General features: G+C 37.2%; 1 protein-coding gene across 2 annotated transcripts in view; it reads left to right on the top strand.

Annotated features, from left to right (window-relative positions):
- Positions 1-226: 226 nt before the first annotated feature.
- Positions 227-9,934, top strand: part of LOC103456513 (axin-1-like) — a 32,965-nt gene continuing 23,257 nt past the window's right edge. Inside the window, exons 1-3 of one of the 2 annotated variants that reach the window (XM_017306368.1) lie at positions 227-605; positions 6,142-6,271; positions 7,420-7,558. The gene's annotated coding sequence lies outside the window, so the exon portion shown is untranslated. Of the gene's footprint in view, positions 606-6,141; positions 6,272-7,382; positions 7,559-9,934 lie in introns of those variants that run through there. The other variant, XM_017306371.1, reaches the window with a different exon arrangement.

Genomic DNA, 9,934 nt, shown 5'->3' with positions numbered 1-9,934 from the left:
TAAATTTGGAAGAAAAGCACGGAGCTTAGCAAATGAATAAAGCTGTTTGAACACGTCATCAAACGCTGCTGGCACAGCAGGGGGGCCTCGGGGATACACCCGTCTCTGAGATGGCTGCTGGTGTGGGTGTGTGTGGAGGGTTTTGTATTGGCCAAATAAACCATCCATCTTCGTGCAGAGGCAAGCGGCGGATGCGAGTCGTGGGGTGGGGACTTACGGCGCTCTTTCCGCTCCATATTTGCACCTCTTTCAAACGTGCAGGGCCAACAAGCTTGGCGGTGCTGGGCAGATGTTCTTTGATGTTCGTCAATACTGCTGCGTGATGATGTCACGCGGCAGAGAGCAAAGGAGGGAGGCGAGATCAAAGAAGGAAAGGAGGGATGAGGACACAACAGAGGATAACCAACACAACAACGGGACAAAGATGGCGACTACTTGTTCTGCAGCGGGGCGTCCACTGGCGTCCACTCTTCCCAGCCATCGGGAAGAACCGAAGGAACGTGGCAAGCTTTTTCCCTTTTTTTGTCCAAACCGGATGACCGCCGGTGTTAGACGCTGGGAACCGGCACGCCAACATCAGCCATCCCCGCCGCCAGGCTAGCAAGGTAAGCTCTCCGTCTACCTTAGCCTTTTCCTCCGCTTCAACCCGCAACGCCCTAATGTCTGATAGTCTTCACTCTGGGCCCATGCATTTATCATGAGTTGCCATTCTTTTTGATATCACATTTTCTACCTATTATCCCTTTTTTTTTTCAGGCCTTTCATCATGGTGTTTTTTTTTTTGCTGTTAATATAGGCCTCTCCTTCCCATCAAAGGCAGCACATCAATTGCCTTGACTCCCAAGTGTATGTGCGAGGGTGAAAGGAAGAAAGGGAGAGAGAGTGGGAAGAAAAAAAAAGGAATAACACTATGTATCAAAGATCAAGGCACGCTTTCAAGCCTGTTTTTTGGCCTCGGTTTGGGTTTGCCTTCCATCGCTTTCTCCTCGTCTTGTTTTTTTTTTCCCCCTGCGCCGACCGAGGCTAGAGTTACCGTCTCCGAAACTCTTCTACGATTCCAGCAATAGCTCCGCGGCCCCGGAGCGAGATTTACCAAAAGATGAAACCAGACGCTTTTGTGACGAAATGGAAAGCATGGAAGATTTTTCTTTGAGAATATTGGGTAGCTAGCGGACTCTTGGGCCAGAGCTTTGCCCCGATGATGACAATACGTGAAACAATATTTGAATAAGCAGCAGGAGGGCACCCAGCTAATCCACTGTGGCTAATCCAGTATTGGTGCGGGCCATCTTGGTTAGCTGGAGTATTCAGCCCAATCACAATACACATCAGCAGGACGCCATGGCGGATATGCTGACAGTCTAACTACAGGCACGGAGAGGAAAGACGAGCAGATGGGTAGATGGACGGGAGAATAAATGGATGGATGGAAAGTTTAATTCCAGTCCACTTTTACAAATTAATTAGAGTATTTAGGGAAAAGAAATTAAGACAAGATCATTTCTGAGGAAAGATAAACTAAAAGAAACAGAAGTGTCAGGTTATGTCTTTATATCAAAGGATTGAGACGAAGCAAGCGAAAATATCAATACAATCCTACACTGACCTGCTTCACACATAAGGTCCACTGCACACCTGTTTTAGGTGTACAGTGGACACCTAACCAAATAATAAACACGTGTCCAATTAATGGCTATTAAATAGCAGGAATCAGCTTCCATTTCAGTAGGTATATAATGAAGATTTCATTCTCCCTGAGCATCTAAATGGGTCTTTGTGTCGAGAGGCCCCAAAAGAGATAAGCCTGTTTCTGACAGGCCTCCGTACAAACGCCCAAATTTGCTGTGGCAGCTGGAACAAAGAGACTCCTGAGCTAAACCAGCAGACTGACAAAAAAAGAAGAAAAAACGGAATATTATATATTATTCTTTATTTTAAGGTGGCTGTCTCGGTTTAAAATTTAATTATGTAATTGGTGTGTATATATATACACACACACATATATATATGTGTGTGTATATATATATATACACACACATAAGCAGCAGCTCAAAGAGTAACTGGAAGCGGACTCATCAATCAGTCGTTCAGCGCTCTGGTTGCACCGTCACCACTCAACAAAGCACCATTACTGCTTGTTTATTAGTTCTGCAATACCATATATGATATGCCACTTGACCTGTCGCATTAAGCAATAAATCAATTACTCGTATGATAAATGAAAACAAACTAAATAATTTTCATTTGCATGATTTATAATTTTTCTCGTTTCTCTTTCTCTCTCTGTGAGGAATTGTTTTTTTCTGTGTTTATCTTGATTTCAATTGAGTCTCTGTGTTGTCCTGTTCACCCCTTGATTGGTTACTCCTGTTCCTTATTTCCCCTGATTGTCTCCCTATGTATTTAATCCCACCTGTGTTACTTGTTCCTTGTCAGGTCCTTGTCTCTGCTATGTCTTGTCTTGTTGTGTCTGCTGCTGCTGTCAGATGCTTTTTCCAGTTGTCAGTTGCTACCACTCATCTGTGCTGCCTGGATTATTGTGCTTTTTTTTTAAATTAAATTATAATTTTTCTCATTTCAACCTCGGGCAACAGTGTCTTCCTCACCATCTCTAACCACATTTCATGACACTCTCTCTCTCTGCCAAAAACTGGATAACAAAAGTCTTCAGTCTGGTGCTTTGGTCTAAACTAGTCATTTTTTGTGAAGGGCAGGTTTTTTTTATGGAGACATAATTCATTGTGTTTATTTTACATATTTAAAATTTCTTCCAGTTGCAGCGTTAAATGTTCATTAGAATTTAAAGTTTATTCTTTGAGAATGTGCTTTTTTCTTGTATAATTTGGCAGAAAGAGGCAAAACCCCAATAAATAACCTGTTAATTAAAAATGGTTTTCATATTGCTTTTAATTCTCTATTTTCAACACTTCAACGATGACACCTGTAGCATATAACCAATAAGACATTATGAGTAATAACAGGTAAAGGGGGTAAAGCTAATTATCTCTTCAACATTGCACCTGTCAGAGGTCTATGAATATTTTCTCAACAAAATTAATAAGCTAAAAGCGAAAAAAAAGGGCAAGCATAAATATGTGAGCTTGATAAAGGGACACATCTTTGGACAATGGGCTCAAATAATCTTTAAGTGCAACTCTTTTACAAAGTGTTCTAGTTCGCAATGGTCAATATCTATTAAAAGTGATCGAAAATAGGGGATTGGTGGCACTCTTTTAGTTTCCATACCATTTCAAAAAGCAGAATTTGCATTTCTTGTGAGCAAGGTAAATGGGTGGTAATCCTTTTATCAGACAGCTGAGCGACTGTAAACTCAAGTGAAGCTACTATAAAAACTGAAGGATATTTCAGTAACTTTCTCTGGCATCTTATTAAACCATCTAAGCTGTATGTCAGGAAATTTCTGCATTATGTCTTGGTATAGCTTGATACCAAGGTAAGCAGCTCATGAACACCTTTTCAATGACAGCAGCTCATATTATAGCTGGATAATGATTTTTCAAGTTTTGTCTGTGCTTTGTTTATAGAGTTTCCTGCCATGTCATTCTGTGCTATGTGCCTGTTTGTTTGCTTCATTTGATCCACCTGTGTCTAGTTTGATTATCGTCTAGTCTCGCATGTTGTTCCCATTATTTACCCCCGTCAGTGTCAATCACACCCGGTTGGATTCTGTTTGTTTCAAGTCCAGTATCACATCTTGTTTTCATGTCCTGTAACCACACTCTGTTCAACAGATTTCTATTTTTGGAAGTTTATTTATTTTTATGAAATTTCTCTACAGATCCTGACACATTTGAACAATTTACATAATAACAATCAGTAATAGGTTTGGTGAAAAATTGCTAGTAGGGAAAGCTGCTAACAGTGCACCTAAAAGTCCCAAATATTACCCACAATACACTTTTTGTAATACAAACATCAATTAACTTTTTAGAAACCCCTAGTTATAGTTAAATAATGTGGTTTTTAGCATCTGTTTTGCAAAGCTGATTGCGTAAAACTGTGTAAAAAGTCTACATTGAGGTAACTGACTAGCAAATAAGGTTTTCACGCAGATGTGTTAACGGGGAATCATAAAATGGAAATATTTATTTGAGCATAATTCAAGAAGCTCAAAGGCTGCTTAAAGCTGCAATATGTAGCTTTTGTAAAAAAAATAAATAAATAAATAATCAAATTTCCAAAATTGTTAAAACAATCACTGTACTGCAGTGCAACATGAGACAGATAATCTGTGAAAAGAACAAGCTCCTCCACCTCCGAGTGCTGCTATTGTGGTCTGCATAACTGCACCGCTCCTGGTCAAAAACAACCAATCAGAGCCAGGAGGAGGGTCTTAGCGCTGTCAATAAAACTCCTGTACACTGCTCAGAGGGGTAATGGTGGAAAAACAACTTATCGGTCCAAAAAAACCATTGATCTGCTGTCATTGCTAAATAGCCTTAGCATTCTTGGCAGGCTCTGTTGTGATGAACCAGCTGTAGCTTAGCACAGAGCAAACGGGAGGAGGTGAGCACGGGTCTGATTAACAACGCCAAGACCCTCCTCCTGGCTCTGATTGGTTGTTTCCAACTGAGCGGTGTATTTCTGCACTTAGTACTGGGGACATTGGGAGAAGGCAGAGGAGCTAAAATTTTTCACAGATTATCCATCTTATATTGTCACAACATAATGATAATTTTAGCAAATATGTAAAAAAAAAACCCATAAAAACAAACATAAATAAAAAACAAATGAAAGCAGTCATGGAACAAACAGACATCAAACAGAAGTGACACAAATTAGATAGATAGATAGATAGATAGATAGATAGATAGATAGATAGATAGATAGATAGATAGATAGATAGATAGATAGATAGATAGATAGATAGATAGATNGATAGATAGATAGATAGATAGATAGATAGATAGATAGATAGATAGATAGATAGATAGATAGATAGATAGATAGATAGATAGATAGATAGATAGATTATTGTACTGTGTACCCTTGTGTGATGACCTTTCTTTAAGTCTGACTTCTACAATGCTCTCTCTTACCCACACACACCCACACACATATACAGCGCAGGTTCATTATAGATTCATAGGTAGCAACATGGCCCCAACCCCTCCTCACCAAGACATCGTAAAGGTCAAGTTCATCTTCGTCAGTATTCTCTCTTTGTCTCCCTTCCTCTCTCCTCATTGTCTCTGGGGGAGCCAAGGCAAAACAACACCAGCCTGTTGGTACGGGAAGCTGTCGACGCATATTGTTTATGGCGTTCTCAGGCGTACATACTGACGCCTGAGAACGCAGCCACAATAATGTGAATGTGTTTCCATAATATGGCATGTTTTGTTTGGATTTAGCATCTGAAACCCAATAATTTCTAAATCTGGATGACAACAGGCCGACTTCTTTACTGCCTTCTGAAAGCCTGGGCTGCGTAAATGTTTCAGGTGAAAGTGAAGTGGATTTCATTGTTCCACAGCAAGATATGTTGTATTTAATATTTATGTACTCAGAAGAAATATTTTTAGATAATAAATACTGCATTCCCCTACTTAATTCAGAGGTTTTTGCACCTCAAAGCCACAGTTTAATTCAAAGGACATTTGCACATGAATTTTCAAATCAAATAAGTCATCCATCCATCTATTGACTATACATTGAAAAAAATTATTTAATTGAACCAACTTTTTAAAAGATACTCTAATTTGTTACAGCTAATTTGATTAATTTTGATCAAGTTATTATTGTGATTTCAGAATTATTCAAATAAGAATTACATCTTGACCAATAAAATTAGATGTAACAAATTAAAGTTATTTTTAAAAGGTTTGTTCAAAGAAACATTTTTTTTCTGTGGTCACTGAAAAAAAAGAGAATGGAGATCCAACTTGAAAAAAAAACTTGTGTTGATTTGTTACATGTAATCGAATTAAGTTTGTCAGACTTAATTTATTTACATGGCAACTTAATAAACTTAATACATTTACATGGACGAGCTTAATTTGATTACTTGTAACAACAGTTTTTTTAAAGTTGGATCACCTGTTTTCTTTTTTCAGTGTACTGCCATACCCACACAGTCCATCTACTCAATAATCATTATTATCTTTTTATTATATTTTCCAGAGACCGTTAGTCATGGGTAAACACTCGGACAGGGATTGGTCAGAGATGAGGACCGCTGCTGGAACCTCACATGAGCCACCAGGCCCAGACTTCCTCTCCATGGGAACGCCGGCCTCCGACAGGACACATGGTAAGAAACTATTTAACATCTGCAGTCAATCAACCTAGAGTATTATGTTTTGATCAGAATAATCAAAACCTAGTTGTATTTTTCAACTGCTCGTCTAAGGAAGACGATCAGTAAATTTGCACGTTTCTGTATATGAGAAATAATTACATTTTAAATAGATATGTCCCTCATTTTAAAAAAAAAAATCTATTTTCTGAAGCTACATTTTGTTGGACGATTTTGCAAGGAATGCACGACTACAGAATTTCAAAAAGTATTCACACCCTCTAGAAGTTTGCCAAATTTTGTCACATTACATCCAAACTCCCATGTGTGTTGGTGGTATTTTCTGTAATAGACAGACCCCACCTTTAAAGAATAATTGGGAAGTGAAATAAAAGTGACATATGGTTTTCCAACGATTTTTGAAAAGTGCAGCATGCATCTGTACACCCCTTTTACACTGACGCCCCTTACTGATAACCCACTACAACCAATGGTACTCTGGAGTGGCCTGATTACCATTCAGTCCACCTGTGTGTAGCTTTATTACAGATGTTCAGTTAGGGTTTCAGGGGCCCTCAAATAGAGTGTTAATTTGGAAAGCAGTCAAAGGCCCATGGTACATCTGGAGAGAAACCAGTTGAGAGAATCTATTCACAGGGACAACTACCATGTGTACCAGCAGTCACTAGTAAAAATGTGAAACATAACATGTTCTTTTACCTCACTAAATACAGTAATGTGTAACTTAACTGAATGGTCAGGTATCGTCACCGAGATATGACTTTCTTGCTTAGGAAAACCCTTTCAGTGAATTTGAAATCTTATTCTAAAAGCTTGACAAAGCCATTTAGACTATCTTATTCATAAAAATGGTATCAGGACTTTTCATTTTAGTTACAGCCACTGACATGAATACTTGCTTGCGAGGAATAAACTATCCATTTTGAGCAAGTGACAAGCTTTTGCAGGTTATCTATTAGCAGTTTGAACCAATTGTTTCGAGAAATGGTTGTCCAAATGTTAAAATTCATGTGACAAATGTAACGAAGCGACGTAAAATAGAAACCAAAACTGTAAGGAGTTATCTCTCTCTGTTCCCCCCATACCCACCCTCATTCCCTAACACACACACACCCTCTCTCTCTAACACACACACTTACCAGCTCCTGGATGACTGACGGCGGAGGAGAGTGACAGGGAGGATGTTCGAGCGGCGGCAGCGGCGTGCTCTTTCGGTCCTGCCAGCGTCTCTGCCTGACTCCTAAATGACTTCACACCTGTCCAAAGGAACAAGGCTGAGAGGTGAGGTCACCATTAGCATGTGTTTTGCTTCAGGTATGTCGCGTATTTATAGCCCGAGTGATGTTTGGCATACCTGCGTACTCGCTTGTGCGCCTCTTCTGCTTCTTTAATTTTTATCTTTCATTTCAGACAAACAGCGACTTAGATTTTTTTTTTTCTAGCGGCGTTTGCTTTTGTCGTATCTGGGTAATTCGTGCAATAACTTATCAGTCCCCTTCGTCGCATATTTTTACTTTCTCTAATTGATGTAATTGTAAGTTCAAATCGATAGGGGCGCTGTTGGGCACATATCTATTCCTGTGATACAAAAAAACCCCAAAACTGATCTCATCAATAAAATCAGCTTAATTACTCCTTTTTATGATGGGCACTAATAAAACTTTTATATTTTTTATACATTTCTATGTTGTTGTTTTTTTACTTGAGTGAGGTAATTCTCTTTCATCATTCTCCTGCACAGCAGTAAAAATCAGCAATTTGATCTGGCAGATATTATATTTTCTCCTCCCAAAAAGAATCATATTTCATCCCATACATTCAAAACATGTTTCTTACACATTACTGTATAAACCAAGTTTATGTGACTATAAAAGCCGATTTATCTGCCCCTCCATTTTTTCTTACGTGAGATGATAAAAATTCTGCACTTTTGACATTTTTTATAACTCAAAATATAATCTTTATTAAGGCATTGTTTCCCAAGTCAAATTGTATAATTCTTGTATTATTTATTTCTCTTATATTTCTAAAACATCTGTGATGGAATGTCGACCAGCCTGGGGTGTATCCCCCTCTGATCCAATTAATTCTGGAGATATGCACCACAGAAGATGGATGGATATTTATATAAACATAAATAATAGTTTTTTATATTTTTACTGATGTTATGTAGAACAGGTGAAACTTTTTTAAAACAGATATGAATAACCAGTGGTGCATAATAACATTTTAATTGCATTGTTGTAGCTCCTGCTGCCCATGTTGTGGTTATGTAATGATATATTTCAAATAAATAACTGTAATTACATCTGAAACCATTGGAAATGTCAAAAATAATGATGGTTTAAATAAATACATGGTCTAATTTTAATAATCTTGAAAATATTAGAATTCCCACACTGGGTAATTTGTTTAATTCTGCTTATTATGATACAATAATACAAAGTCCAACTGAGTTTTATTTTCTGATTACATTTTTGATTAATTCACGCTCAAATGAAGATAAATATTTGTAATTATTTAAACACCGTATCATTGTTTTTACGCTATATTAAAAGAGCAGAGACATTTTGTAAAAAAAAAGAAAAGGACACCACTTATAAAAGAAAGCACAAAAGACAAATACTGTGTTGTGTATTTAGTCATCCAATTTGACCAATGCTAAATCTGCTTTTAATTTACTCAAAGAACGGCCTGGACATATTTAAATATAAGAAATGATTTTGGTTAATGTATCTAGTGTATTTTTTTTTAATATTCACTTCATTTATAGAGTGGGCAATACAAAACAAATGTAATCTCCAAGAAACAAATGTTCAGTAGAATTGTATTTAAGTCAAGTCAGTAAAGACAGATTCATCTTCAAAACCAATTTAAAAACAGTGCAGCTGAATCCAAATATCATAAAATACAGTCATATTTTTATTTACTAATAATGCCTGCGATTTCCTGCCATAGATAGATACACTTTATTTTCAAAAGAACACAACACTGGAACTGATAAACTAAATAAACAAAACAACCATAAACAAAAATAAAATGGATTCTCAGTCTCCATTAACAAAAAACGTACTTAAATAAAAACTAAACATAAAGCCAAAGTGGAAATAAATACTGCATTCAACCAAAATAGTGCAGATTATGAAGTCTGCATACTAAATTGCCCTTCAGTAAACACTACATTTAAATAGAGAAGATGGGCACATCCGACAACCTAATGCAGTAGTTCACACTACACGATGTTTTGCCCCTATTTTCCCCTTAACACAGTGGTGTCAAACTAATTTTTATTTTGGGCCAATCAAAAATCTGAATGTTCTTAAAGGGCCGGTTGCACCAGAATCTTTTGATAAAACCAATAAAACTGTTAAAATATCAATAAATAGTTGTTCCTCTGGGATTTGTGATTATTTTAGTGTTTATTTTTGCAATCAAAATGACAGATTCTGTGGTGAATATTAAGAAATATTTGTAATCGTTATTTTTTTTTTACAATATCTACGCTAATGTATGATGTCAAATGTGACTATCACTCGCCGTATCAGTTACGGATTCAATGTTTTTGACCAATTTTGAGAAAATTAGCAGTAAAATCAGGAAAAAATGTGATTTGTGTGATTTTTGCAGATTTGTGAAAAACTGGAAGGACTTATTGAT

The sequence above is a fragment of the Poecilia reticulata genome, linkage group LG1 (genome assembly GCF_000633615.1).
Source record: "Poecilia reticulata strain Guanapo linkage group LG1, Guppy_female_1.0+MT, whole genome shotgun sequence".
NCBI lineage: Eukaryota > Metazoa > Chordata > Actinopteri > Cyprinodontiformes > Poeciliidae > Poecilia > Poecilia reticulata.
This window is presented reverse-complemented; position numbering and strand designations above follow the sequence as displayed.